Source organism: Pyrus communis, chromosome 2 (assembly GCF_963583255.1).
Source record: "Pyrus communis chromosome 2, drPyrComm1.1, whole genome shotgun sequence".
NCBI classification, from domain to species: Eukaryota; Viridiplantae; Streptophyta; class Magnoliopsida; order Rosales; family Rosaceae; genus Pyrus; species Pyrus communis.
Genome location: NC_084804.1, coordinates 24044739 through 24054206, shown reverse-complemented (window position 1 = coordinate 24054206; position 9468 = coordinate 24044739). Strand labels below are relative to the sequence as shown.

General features: G+C 40.2%; 1 non-coding gene across 1 annotated transcript; it reads left to right on the top strand.

Annotated features, from left to right (window-relative positions):
* The first annotated feature begins 3650 nt into the window (after positions 1-3650).
* On the top strand, positions 3651-3722 carry TRNAD-GUC (transfer RNA aspartic acid (anticodon GUC)). The gene has a single exon. It is a non-coding gene; the product is annotated as a tRNA-Asp (tRNA).
* The last annotated feature ends 5746 nt before the right edge of the window (positions 3723-9468 follow it).

Below are 9468 nucleotides of genomic sequence, written 5' to 3'. Positions count from 1 at the left end.
GCTCCAATCTGGAGGTACAATAATGGGGGCCGAGACTAGCTTCTCCTTGAGTTGGTTAAATGCCGAATTACACTCTTCATCAAACTTGAATGGCACATCTTTTTGAAGCAATCGGCAAAGAGGGTTGGACATCTTGGAGAAGTCTTTGATAAAACGCCTATAGAACCCTGCATGGCCAAGAAACGAACGTACCTCTCTAACCGAAGTAGGAGAGGGTAAGTGACGTACAAGGTCTATTTTCGATTTATCTACTGCAATTCCTTTTTCTGAAACAATATGTCCTAAAACTATACCTTGTTTCACCATAAAGTGACATTTCTCCCAATTCAAGACAAGGTTAGTTTCAACACATCGTTTCAAAATTAAGGTCAGATTATCCAAGCAATTATCAAATGAACTCCCAAATACACTGAAATCATCCATGAAAACCTCAATGATCTTTTCAACAAAATCGGAAAATATACTTACCATACACCTTTGGAAAGTGGCCGGTGCGTTGCATAAGCCAAATGGCATGCGACGATAAGCAAATGTTCCAAAGGGACATGTGAATGTGGTCTTCTCTTGATCATCCGGGGCTATCACAATTTGGTTATATCCAGAGTATCCATCAAGAAAATAGTAAAAGGCATGACCGGCTAACCTTTCGAGCATCTGGTCGATGAATGGCAAAGGAAAGTGATCTTTCCTAGTCATGGCATTTAGCTTCCGGTAATCGATACATACTCGCCATCCAGTCTGAATGCGTGTAGGCACGAGCTCATTCTCATCATTCTTGATAACAGTTACTCCGGACTTCTTGGGAACGACTTGAACTGGAGAGACCCAACGGCTATCGGAGATAGGGTAGATCACTCCGCAATCCAAAAGCTTGATTATTTCCTTCTTCACCACTTCCATCATCGGAGGGTTGAGACGGCGTTGAGCCTCTCGGGATGGCTTAGTCCCCTCCTCAAGAAGTATACGGTGCATGCATGTGGTAGGGCTTATTCCTTTAATGTCGGCCAAAGTCCACCCTATGGCCGTTTTGTGCTCTCGCAGCACCCTCACAAGCTTCTCCTCCTCCATTGCCGTGAGACTTGATGAAATGATGACGGGCAATGTTTCGCCTTCTCCCAAAAACACATACTTCAAATGGTCCGGCAACGGCTTAAGTTCAAGCGATGGTGCCTGAACAACAGAAGGTAGCATCTTAGTGGAAACTGAATTTGAAAGTGAGAGTGGAACCTTACCATATTGTTGTGGCAATGACTCAAGGGCTGCCACAACCTCAATTATTTCTTCACTAGAACCCATTGCAAAAAATTCCTCCTCCTTGCCGTGGCCTTGCATTGGCCCAAATCCTTCATTTTTGCGCTCTATGGCCTTAGTGATGGTTGTTTCCAGGGCGTCCTCGTTCAATTCTTCAAGGTATACCTGCGCCAAAGAATCGATAACATCAATGGAAAAACAAGAATGGTCATCAACGGGATATCTCATAGTTTCAGAAATATTAAAATCAATCACTTCCCCATCGAATTCCATTGTCAAGGTGCCTTTGTATACATCAATCTTCGTTCGGGCCGTCTTCATGAATGGCCTACCAAGGAGAATCGGCAAAGATGTAGAATGGGCTGAATCCTCCATGTCTAGGACGTAGAAATCAGCCGGAAAAATTAAATGGTTCACCTGCACAAGCACATCTTCCAAAACTCCTTTTGGATACGCGTTAGAACGATCGGCCAATTGTATAATTACACCATCTTGTTTTAATTCACCCAAATTCATAGATGCATAAATCGAATAAGGCATGACATTTATGGATGCACCTAAATCAAGCATGGCATGTTCAAAACGATTATGTCCAATCACACAAGGAATCGTGAAACTACCGGGGTCTTTGCACTTGGTAGGCAGTTTACGTTGCAAAACAGCGGACACATTCTCGCTTACCTTCACTACCTCTTTGTTTGCCCTTCTTCTCTTTGTATTGCATAGGTCCTTGAGGAATTTAGCATACTTTGGAACCTGTTTGATTGCATCGAGAAGTGGTATGTTCACTTGCACCTTCCGGAACGTTTCAAGAATGTCCTTCTCGCTTTCTTCCTTTTTTTCTTGCATGAACCTACGAGGAAAAGGTACATTGGGCAGATTAGGACGTGAAGTACATGAATTTGAACTTAAATTACCTGATTTGGCCGAGTTAGGGTGATCTGCCTCAGGTTGTGTCTTCTCTTCATCTACTTTCTGGGCAGATGTGGGATTGTTTGGCTCGGTCCCAACTTCTTTTCCACCCCTTAGGGTGATGGCCTTGGCGGATTCGAATCCTCCCTTTGGATTGACTGTGGTTGAGCTAGGAAGCTTTCCTTGCTCTCTAATCTGTCCAAGGAACTCAGAAATCTGCCCTATTTGTTTCTTCATATCCATCATCTCCTTCTCGTTATTTTCTATCCGGTTGTTTTGATTTTGCAACCCCTGCGAAATAGAGGTTAGTAATTGCATAGCTTGATTACTTTCCAAAGACGTACCTGAATGAGATGATGCCGAAGGTTGTTGGGATTGTTGGGGTGCATACGGCTTGGAATAAAAACCAAGGGGGTTTGGCCTAAAGCCTCCTTGTTGGGCAGCTTGTTGTGGCTCCCTCCATTTGAAGTTTGGATGGTCCCTCCATCCGGCATTGTAAGTGTTCGAGTATGGGTTGTTTTGATTTTGTCCTTGGAAACCAATTGCATTGGCAGATTCCCAACCACCATTCTCGATTAGTTGAGGGCACTTGTCGGATGGATGCCCTTGAATTGAGCACACGCCACAAACTTGGTGTTCTTGTGCTTTTGGACCAATCACAACCTGAGAAACAAGAGAATTAAGATTAGCAAGTTGTGATTGAATTTCAGAAATAGCACTCACCTCATTTATACTTTGTTGCCGTGGGGCTTCCCTTTGGCCCACTCCTTCATATTGTTGAGCGTTGAGCGCTCGGTTGGCTATGAGAATCTTGGCATCCCTTGGTGTTTTGTCCACCAATGCTCCTCCCGCTGATGCATCAAGCATTTGACGTTCGATAGGAAGGAGGCCCTCATAGAAATATTGAAGGAGAAGTTCCTCCTTCATTTGATGTTGAGGACATGAAGCTACAAGGCCCTTGAAGCGCTCATAATAAGCCGGGAATGTCTCACCATGATTCTGTTGAATACCACTAATTTTCTTCCGTAGGAGAATCACTCTCGAAGTAGGGAAGAATTTCTCCAAGAAAGCACGCTTCATACTCTCCCACGAAGTCACAGTTCCCGGGGCTAGTTCGTAGAGCCAATCTTTGGCCTTGTCCATAAGTGAAAATGGAAAGGCCTTCATCTTCAATATACTCCCATCCACATTGACGGGGGTCATGCTCGAACAAACCACCTCGAACTCCTTCAAGTGTTTGTTGGGGTCTTCCATAGACAAACCATGGAACTTCGGAATATGGTGTAACAAACTGGACTTGAGTTCAAATTCCTCAGTCTTCCCCTCTGCAGCCGTGGGGTATTGGATACAAAGAGGCAATGCATTATCCAAACCCGAGGCCGAAAGCTCCTTGATGGTTCTATTATCTGCTGCCATGGCTTGTTCTTCTTCAAAAATCTGATCCGTGGGCTTTTCTTCTACACCTACTTCTTCTTCTTCAAGCCCAGGTCGTTGTAGTATAGTGGTAAGTATTCCCGCCTGTCACGCGGGTGACCCGGGTTCGATCCCCGGCAACGGCGCCAAAATTTGATGCGAGAATTACTTGACACTCAAATTAAACCCTCGTTTGACAATTGTAGTAGAATGGATAAGTGAGGGATCGTTCTAGACCGGGGATTAGGAGGGCTTGCTAAAACCTTCTAAATTGACTTAAAAACATAAAAACTAAATTAAAATACTCTTAACAAGACTACTATGACTCAGAATGGCTTTGAAAAACTCAAATTGTCTAAAACAATCAAATTGACTCAAATAGAAGCTAGAACTTGATTTAGACGAATTTGCAATTGTTTATGACTCCAAAAGCTTAAAGATACAAAAATAAAACAAATACGAATGATTAAGACTTAACAAAATAAGGGGGGAATTGTGGTTGGACGATATTAAATTAAAAAGACAGAATATAATTAAAGGCAAAATGTAAATATGAATGTGATAAAAATATGGATGATGGAATAGCCAAGGGGTTCTTCTCCACACATGTTACACTTGCAAACAAAATTGATTCTCAGTTGGTCTTTCGATAAGTTGTGAAACTCAATGCTCCAAGTTAATTAGATCCGCTTAGATTAACTTTCAGATTTCCCTAAATTCGTTGGATTGAATGGAATACGCATTACAACCAAATTATTCTTAATCAAAGTCCCTAACTATGGAATACGCATGATAGAGACATTTAACCAAGATCATTAAGTTCAACGGAAATCATAAACATCGACGAGGCATTCGTTACTATGGAATACGCATGAAACTTATGCCAAGAATTCGTTTAACGCGATTGTTTATAAGCAACCTCTACTACTTGTGAATATAAGTTCATAACGATTAGGTGAAATTCACTTATATTCTAGCGTCATATTTATGCATGAAAATTAAGCTTGCAATCTCAATGAACATACATAAATAAGTTATCAATCAAACAGTTAAACGAATTGAATCCACAACTTATGAAATTCCAACCAAACGTAATCAATTCAAAATGCAAATATAAACATAGTTTCGAATCACCCCCTAGCTAAAGGGGGTTTAGTTCCTCATAACTTTGAAATCAAAGAAACACCTAAACATTCCAACAACTCAAACGTGAATTGTATGAACGTTTAGGCACTCTTCTCTTCCCTTCTCATACGTACAAAACAAAGAGAATTAAATTTAAACTTTGAAATCAAAGAAACACCTAAACATTCCAACAACTCAAACTTGAATTGTATGAACGTTTAAGCACTCTTTTCTTCCTCGTTGTTGTAGCACAAGGTCTAAGGTGAGCTTTGGGGATTATGTGAAGTGTTTTGGAGGGATGGGAAGTGGTTGGATAGTGGCTGCAATGAAGGAGAAAAACTGCACAGAAAATGGAAGTGTTTGTAACTGAAAATGTGTATGGAAGAGTGAATGAATTTTGAGGAGTGTTGGATGCTTATTTATAGGTGAAATGGGGGAACAAAAGAGGGAATATTGCAGCTAGGAGGGGATGAATGATTATGGGTGCATGTGTTTGGAATAATGAAGGGGGAATGTATGTAATAAAACAACTAGGAAAAGTTATGGAAAGTTGGAAATGGGAGTGGGAACTCACGGCATTGTTGGGTTGTTTATGGGAGAATAAATGTATGATAATGGCTAAATAATTAAAGGGAATGAATGGGAGTGACACTAGGTTGGTTATGCATGTGAATGCAAGGAGGAAAGCTGAAAATGCAAGGGAAGCTCACGGCACAATGTTGTTTTGCTTCTTGAAATGCATGTGAATGCATTTGAGTGTAATATGAAAAGAATGACTAATTAATGTATGTAGGGTTGATATGCATGTGAATTAGGTTGGAAAGAGGTGGAAGTGGAATGTTATGCAATGATAATGTCTTGTAAAGATGCTAATAAATAATGCATGTAGGGTTAGCTAGGTTGGCTTTGTTTGGGTGCATGTATGTTAATGGTGGTTTTGCATGTGAATTGATGGATTGTTTTTGATGGAATGGATGGTTCTTTGCATGGCTATAAGGGATAGAATAAGAGAGAATGGGCTAGGCCCTTTGTTTTATGTCCAAAGTGAAAATAAGGCCTTCAAATTCGTCCAAACTTTGGCTCCATGGATAAGCTATCCAATCCATGCCCAAAAATGCTCCAAATGGCCTCAAAATGCACTTTCTTGCTCCCTAAGCCCTTAGAACCTGAAAACACACAAAAGAAGCATAAAGAACTAAAATAACTAAAGAAACATAACGTAAATGTACGAGAACAAGCCATTTAAGTCGCATGAATATGCTCCTATCACACAACTAACAGACATGACAAACATGGCAAAGTAAAAGCAATAAAGAGTAGGGTTTAGGGACGCAAATCTGGTTGTGGAGTGTTGGAGCTTCCTAGTTCTTCTTTATTTGCGTGGGTTGCCTCCCAAGAAGCACTTGCTTTAACGTCTTCCAACCGGACGATACTTCCTCTTAAGCTTCATTGGAGCCCACGGTATAGAGGGGTATCTCTTCCACTACATGCTCCTCAAAGTGGTCATAGTATGGCTTCAACCGACGTCCATTGACTTTGAATTCATTTTTGGTCTTTAAACTATGAATTTGAACTGCACCATAAGGAAAGACATTAGTAATAACAAAAGGACCAATCCACTTAGAATGTAACTTACCGGGAAACAATCGAAGGCGAGAATTGAAGAGTAACACTTTCTGCCTAATTGAGAATGTCTTGCTACGAATCATCTTGTCATGGAATGCCTTTGTTTTCTCCTTGTAAATTCGAGCATTCTCATCATCTTCATTCCTTATTTCCTCAAGCTCATTCAATTGAAGCTTCCTATGGATTCCAGAGGCATCAATGTCCATATTGAAAGTTTTGACAGCCCAATGCGCTTTGTGCTCCAAATCAACGGGAAGATGACATGGTTTCCCATAGATGAGCCGAAATAAGGACATCCCAATTGGTGTTTTGTAGGACGTACGATATGCCCACAATGCATCATTCAAACGCAAGCTCCAATCCTTCCAATTTGGCCCAATGGTCTTCTCCAAAATCTGTTTGACTTCGCAATTAGAAACTTCGGCTTGCCCACTTGTTTGAGGATGATATGGTGTTGTCACCTTATGTGTGACATTATACTTCTTGAGCAACGCCTCAACGGTTCGATTGCAAAAATGGGAGCCCCCATCACTTATAAGAACCCTTGGCATTCCAAATTTTACAACCACTTTGGAATCATTAATACGGGTGGCTTATGCTTCCACCCATTCTGAAACATAATCAACCGCAAGTAAAATATAAACAAAACAATACCCCAAACATCAAAAATTTTAACCACAAAGTAGGTGTCTGCGGCATTTGGTTTTTTGAACCAATGTTTCTGGTTCTTAGACAACGATCACATGTTATGCAAAAAGTTCTAGCATCCTTAAAGAATGTAGGCCAATAAAAACCACATTCAAGTACTTTACGTGCAGTCCTTTGAGTGCCAAAGTGACCTCCACATGTATAAGTGTGACAAAAAGTTAAAATTGAATTAAACTCTGACTCAGGCACATCAGCACAATATTTCCACAAACAAGGATCATCCCATACATAAAACTGAGCCTTCTTTTTAAGTTTATCACGTTGGTGCTTATTTAGGTTGCTTGGTACTTGTTTAGACACCAAATAATTCACTAAATCGGCATACCATGGCTCACTTACCTCGATGGACAACAGCTGCTCATCTAGGAATGTCTCTAGGATAGGCACGGCATCTTCTTCATGCACCATACGGCTCAAGTGGTCAGCCACAACGTTTTCACTTCCTTTCTTGTCCCAGATTTTGATATCGAACTCTTAAAGAAGAAGCATCCAACGAATAAGCCTTGGTTTGGCCTCCTTCTTGGTGAGTAAGTACTTCAACGCTATATGATCAATGTAAATTATAACTTTAGTGCCAAGTAAATAAGAACGAAACTTATCTAATGTAAAAACAACAGCAAGAAGTTCTTTTTCGGTTGTGGAGTAGTTCAATTGGGCATCATTCAAGGTCCGGGATGCATAATAGATGACATGTGGCTGCTTGTTCTTCCTTTGGTCTAAAACAGCTCCTAATGCATAATCTGAGGCATCGCACATAAGCTCAAAAGAAAGGCTCCAATCTGGTGGAACAATGATGGGGGCCGAAGTGAGCATCTCTTTGAGGTGTTTGAACGCTTTCTCACATTCCTCATTGAACTTGAATGGGACACCTTTTTGGAGAAGTCGGCAAAAGGGGTTGGAAATCTTTGAAAAGTCCTTGATGAATCGCCTATAGAATCCTGCATGTCCAAGAAAAGAACGAACCTCTCTAACCGAAGTAGGAGAGGGTAAGTATCATACAATATCTATTTTTGATTTATCAACCCCAATACCCTTGGCCGAAATTATATGTTGTAGAACTATGCCTTGTTTTACCATGAAATGACATTTTTCCCAATTTAACATAAGGTTAGTTTCAAAGCATTGTTTCAAAATCAAAGTGAGATTTTGTAAACAATCATCAAACGAATCACCAAATACACTAAAATCATCCATCAAAACTTCAATAATCTTCTCCACAAAATCTGAAAATATACTTACCATGCATCTTTGAAATGTGGCAAGTGCATTGCATAAGCCGAAGGGCATGCGACGATAGGCAAAAGTACCAAAGGGACACGTGAAAGTGGTCTTTTCTTGGTCATCCGGAGCTATGACAATTTGATTAAATCCCAAATAACCATCAAGAAAACAATAAAAAGAATGACCGGCTAACCTTTCAAGCATTTGATCAATGAACAGCAAAGGGAAGTGATCCTTCCTTGTGGTGGCGTTGAGCTTCCTATAATCAATGCAAACTCTCCAACCTATTTGGATACGTGTTGCCTGATAGGAGCATATTTATGCTACTTAGTTATGTTGTTTCCTTACATTTAGTTACTTAATTACTATCTATTTTAGTCTTTTAAGCTATTTTCGTATGTTTTTAGGTCCTAATGGCAAAACGAGCAAGAAAGTGCACTTTGAGGCTATTTGGAGCAATTTTGGGCATGGATTGGATAGCTTAACTATGGAGCAATGTGGATTGACGAAATTGAAGTCAAGAAGGGCTAGGAAAGGCTACAAATCTTGAGAAAGAAGTCCAAATGCAAAGAAGATAAGGAAATAGCAAGAAATAAGGAACCTTATCAAAATTTTCGTATCTTATCCAAACCTTATCCAACCTTATCTTATCTTATCCTATCCTAATCTTTTCCTACCTTAATTCCAACTTCAAAGAGGACTCATTTTCACATTAAATCACCTAAATATCAAGTTCTAGAAGCCCTATTTTCGTGCATTAAGTTTATGCCATGTAACCCTTCTAGAAGTTCTAGAATCTGCCACAAGGACCATTTATTGTCCTCCTTGGAATCTGATTGAAAGTATCCTTGTTCTTTGGTGATTCGGAGTCCTAATTCCTCTCATTTTCAGCCCAAATTCGTGCCTTCCCTTCACCCTATAAATACATGATGCCACAACACTCAAAAGCCACCACCCTCTACCATAAATTCACACCACACCATCCACCACACCTCAAGAGCCTAAATTCACACAAATCCCCATTGTTGGCAGCAAGGAAGGAAGGAGGAGCCATCTGGAGTGTTTCTAGGTGTATTCTATCTTTGTTTTTAATGTTTAAGTTTAATTATCTTTATTTTGCAAACATGTGGAACAAATTTCTTTTTAGTTAGAGGTGAATTCGAAGCCATGATTATATGTTTTATATGAATTGATTACGTCCAGTTATTGTTT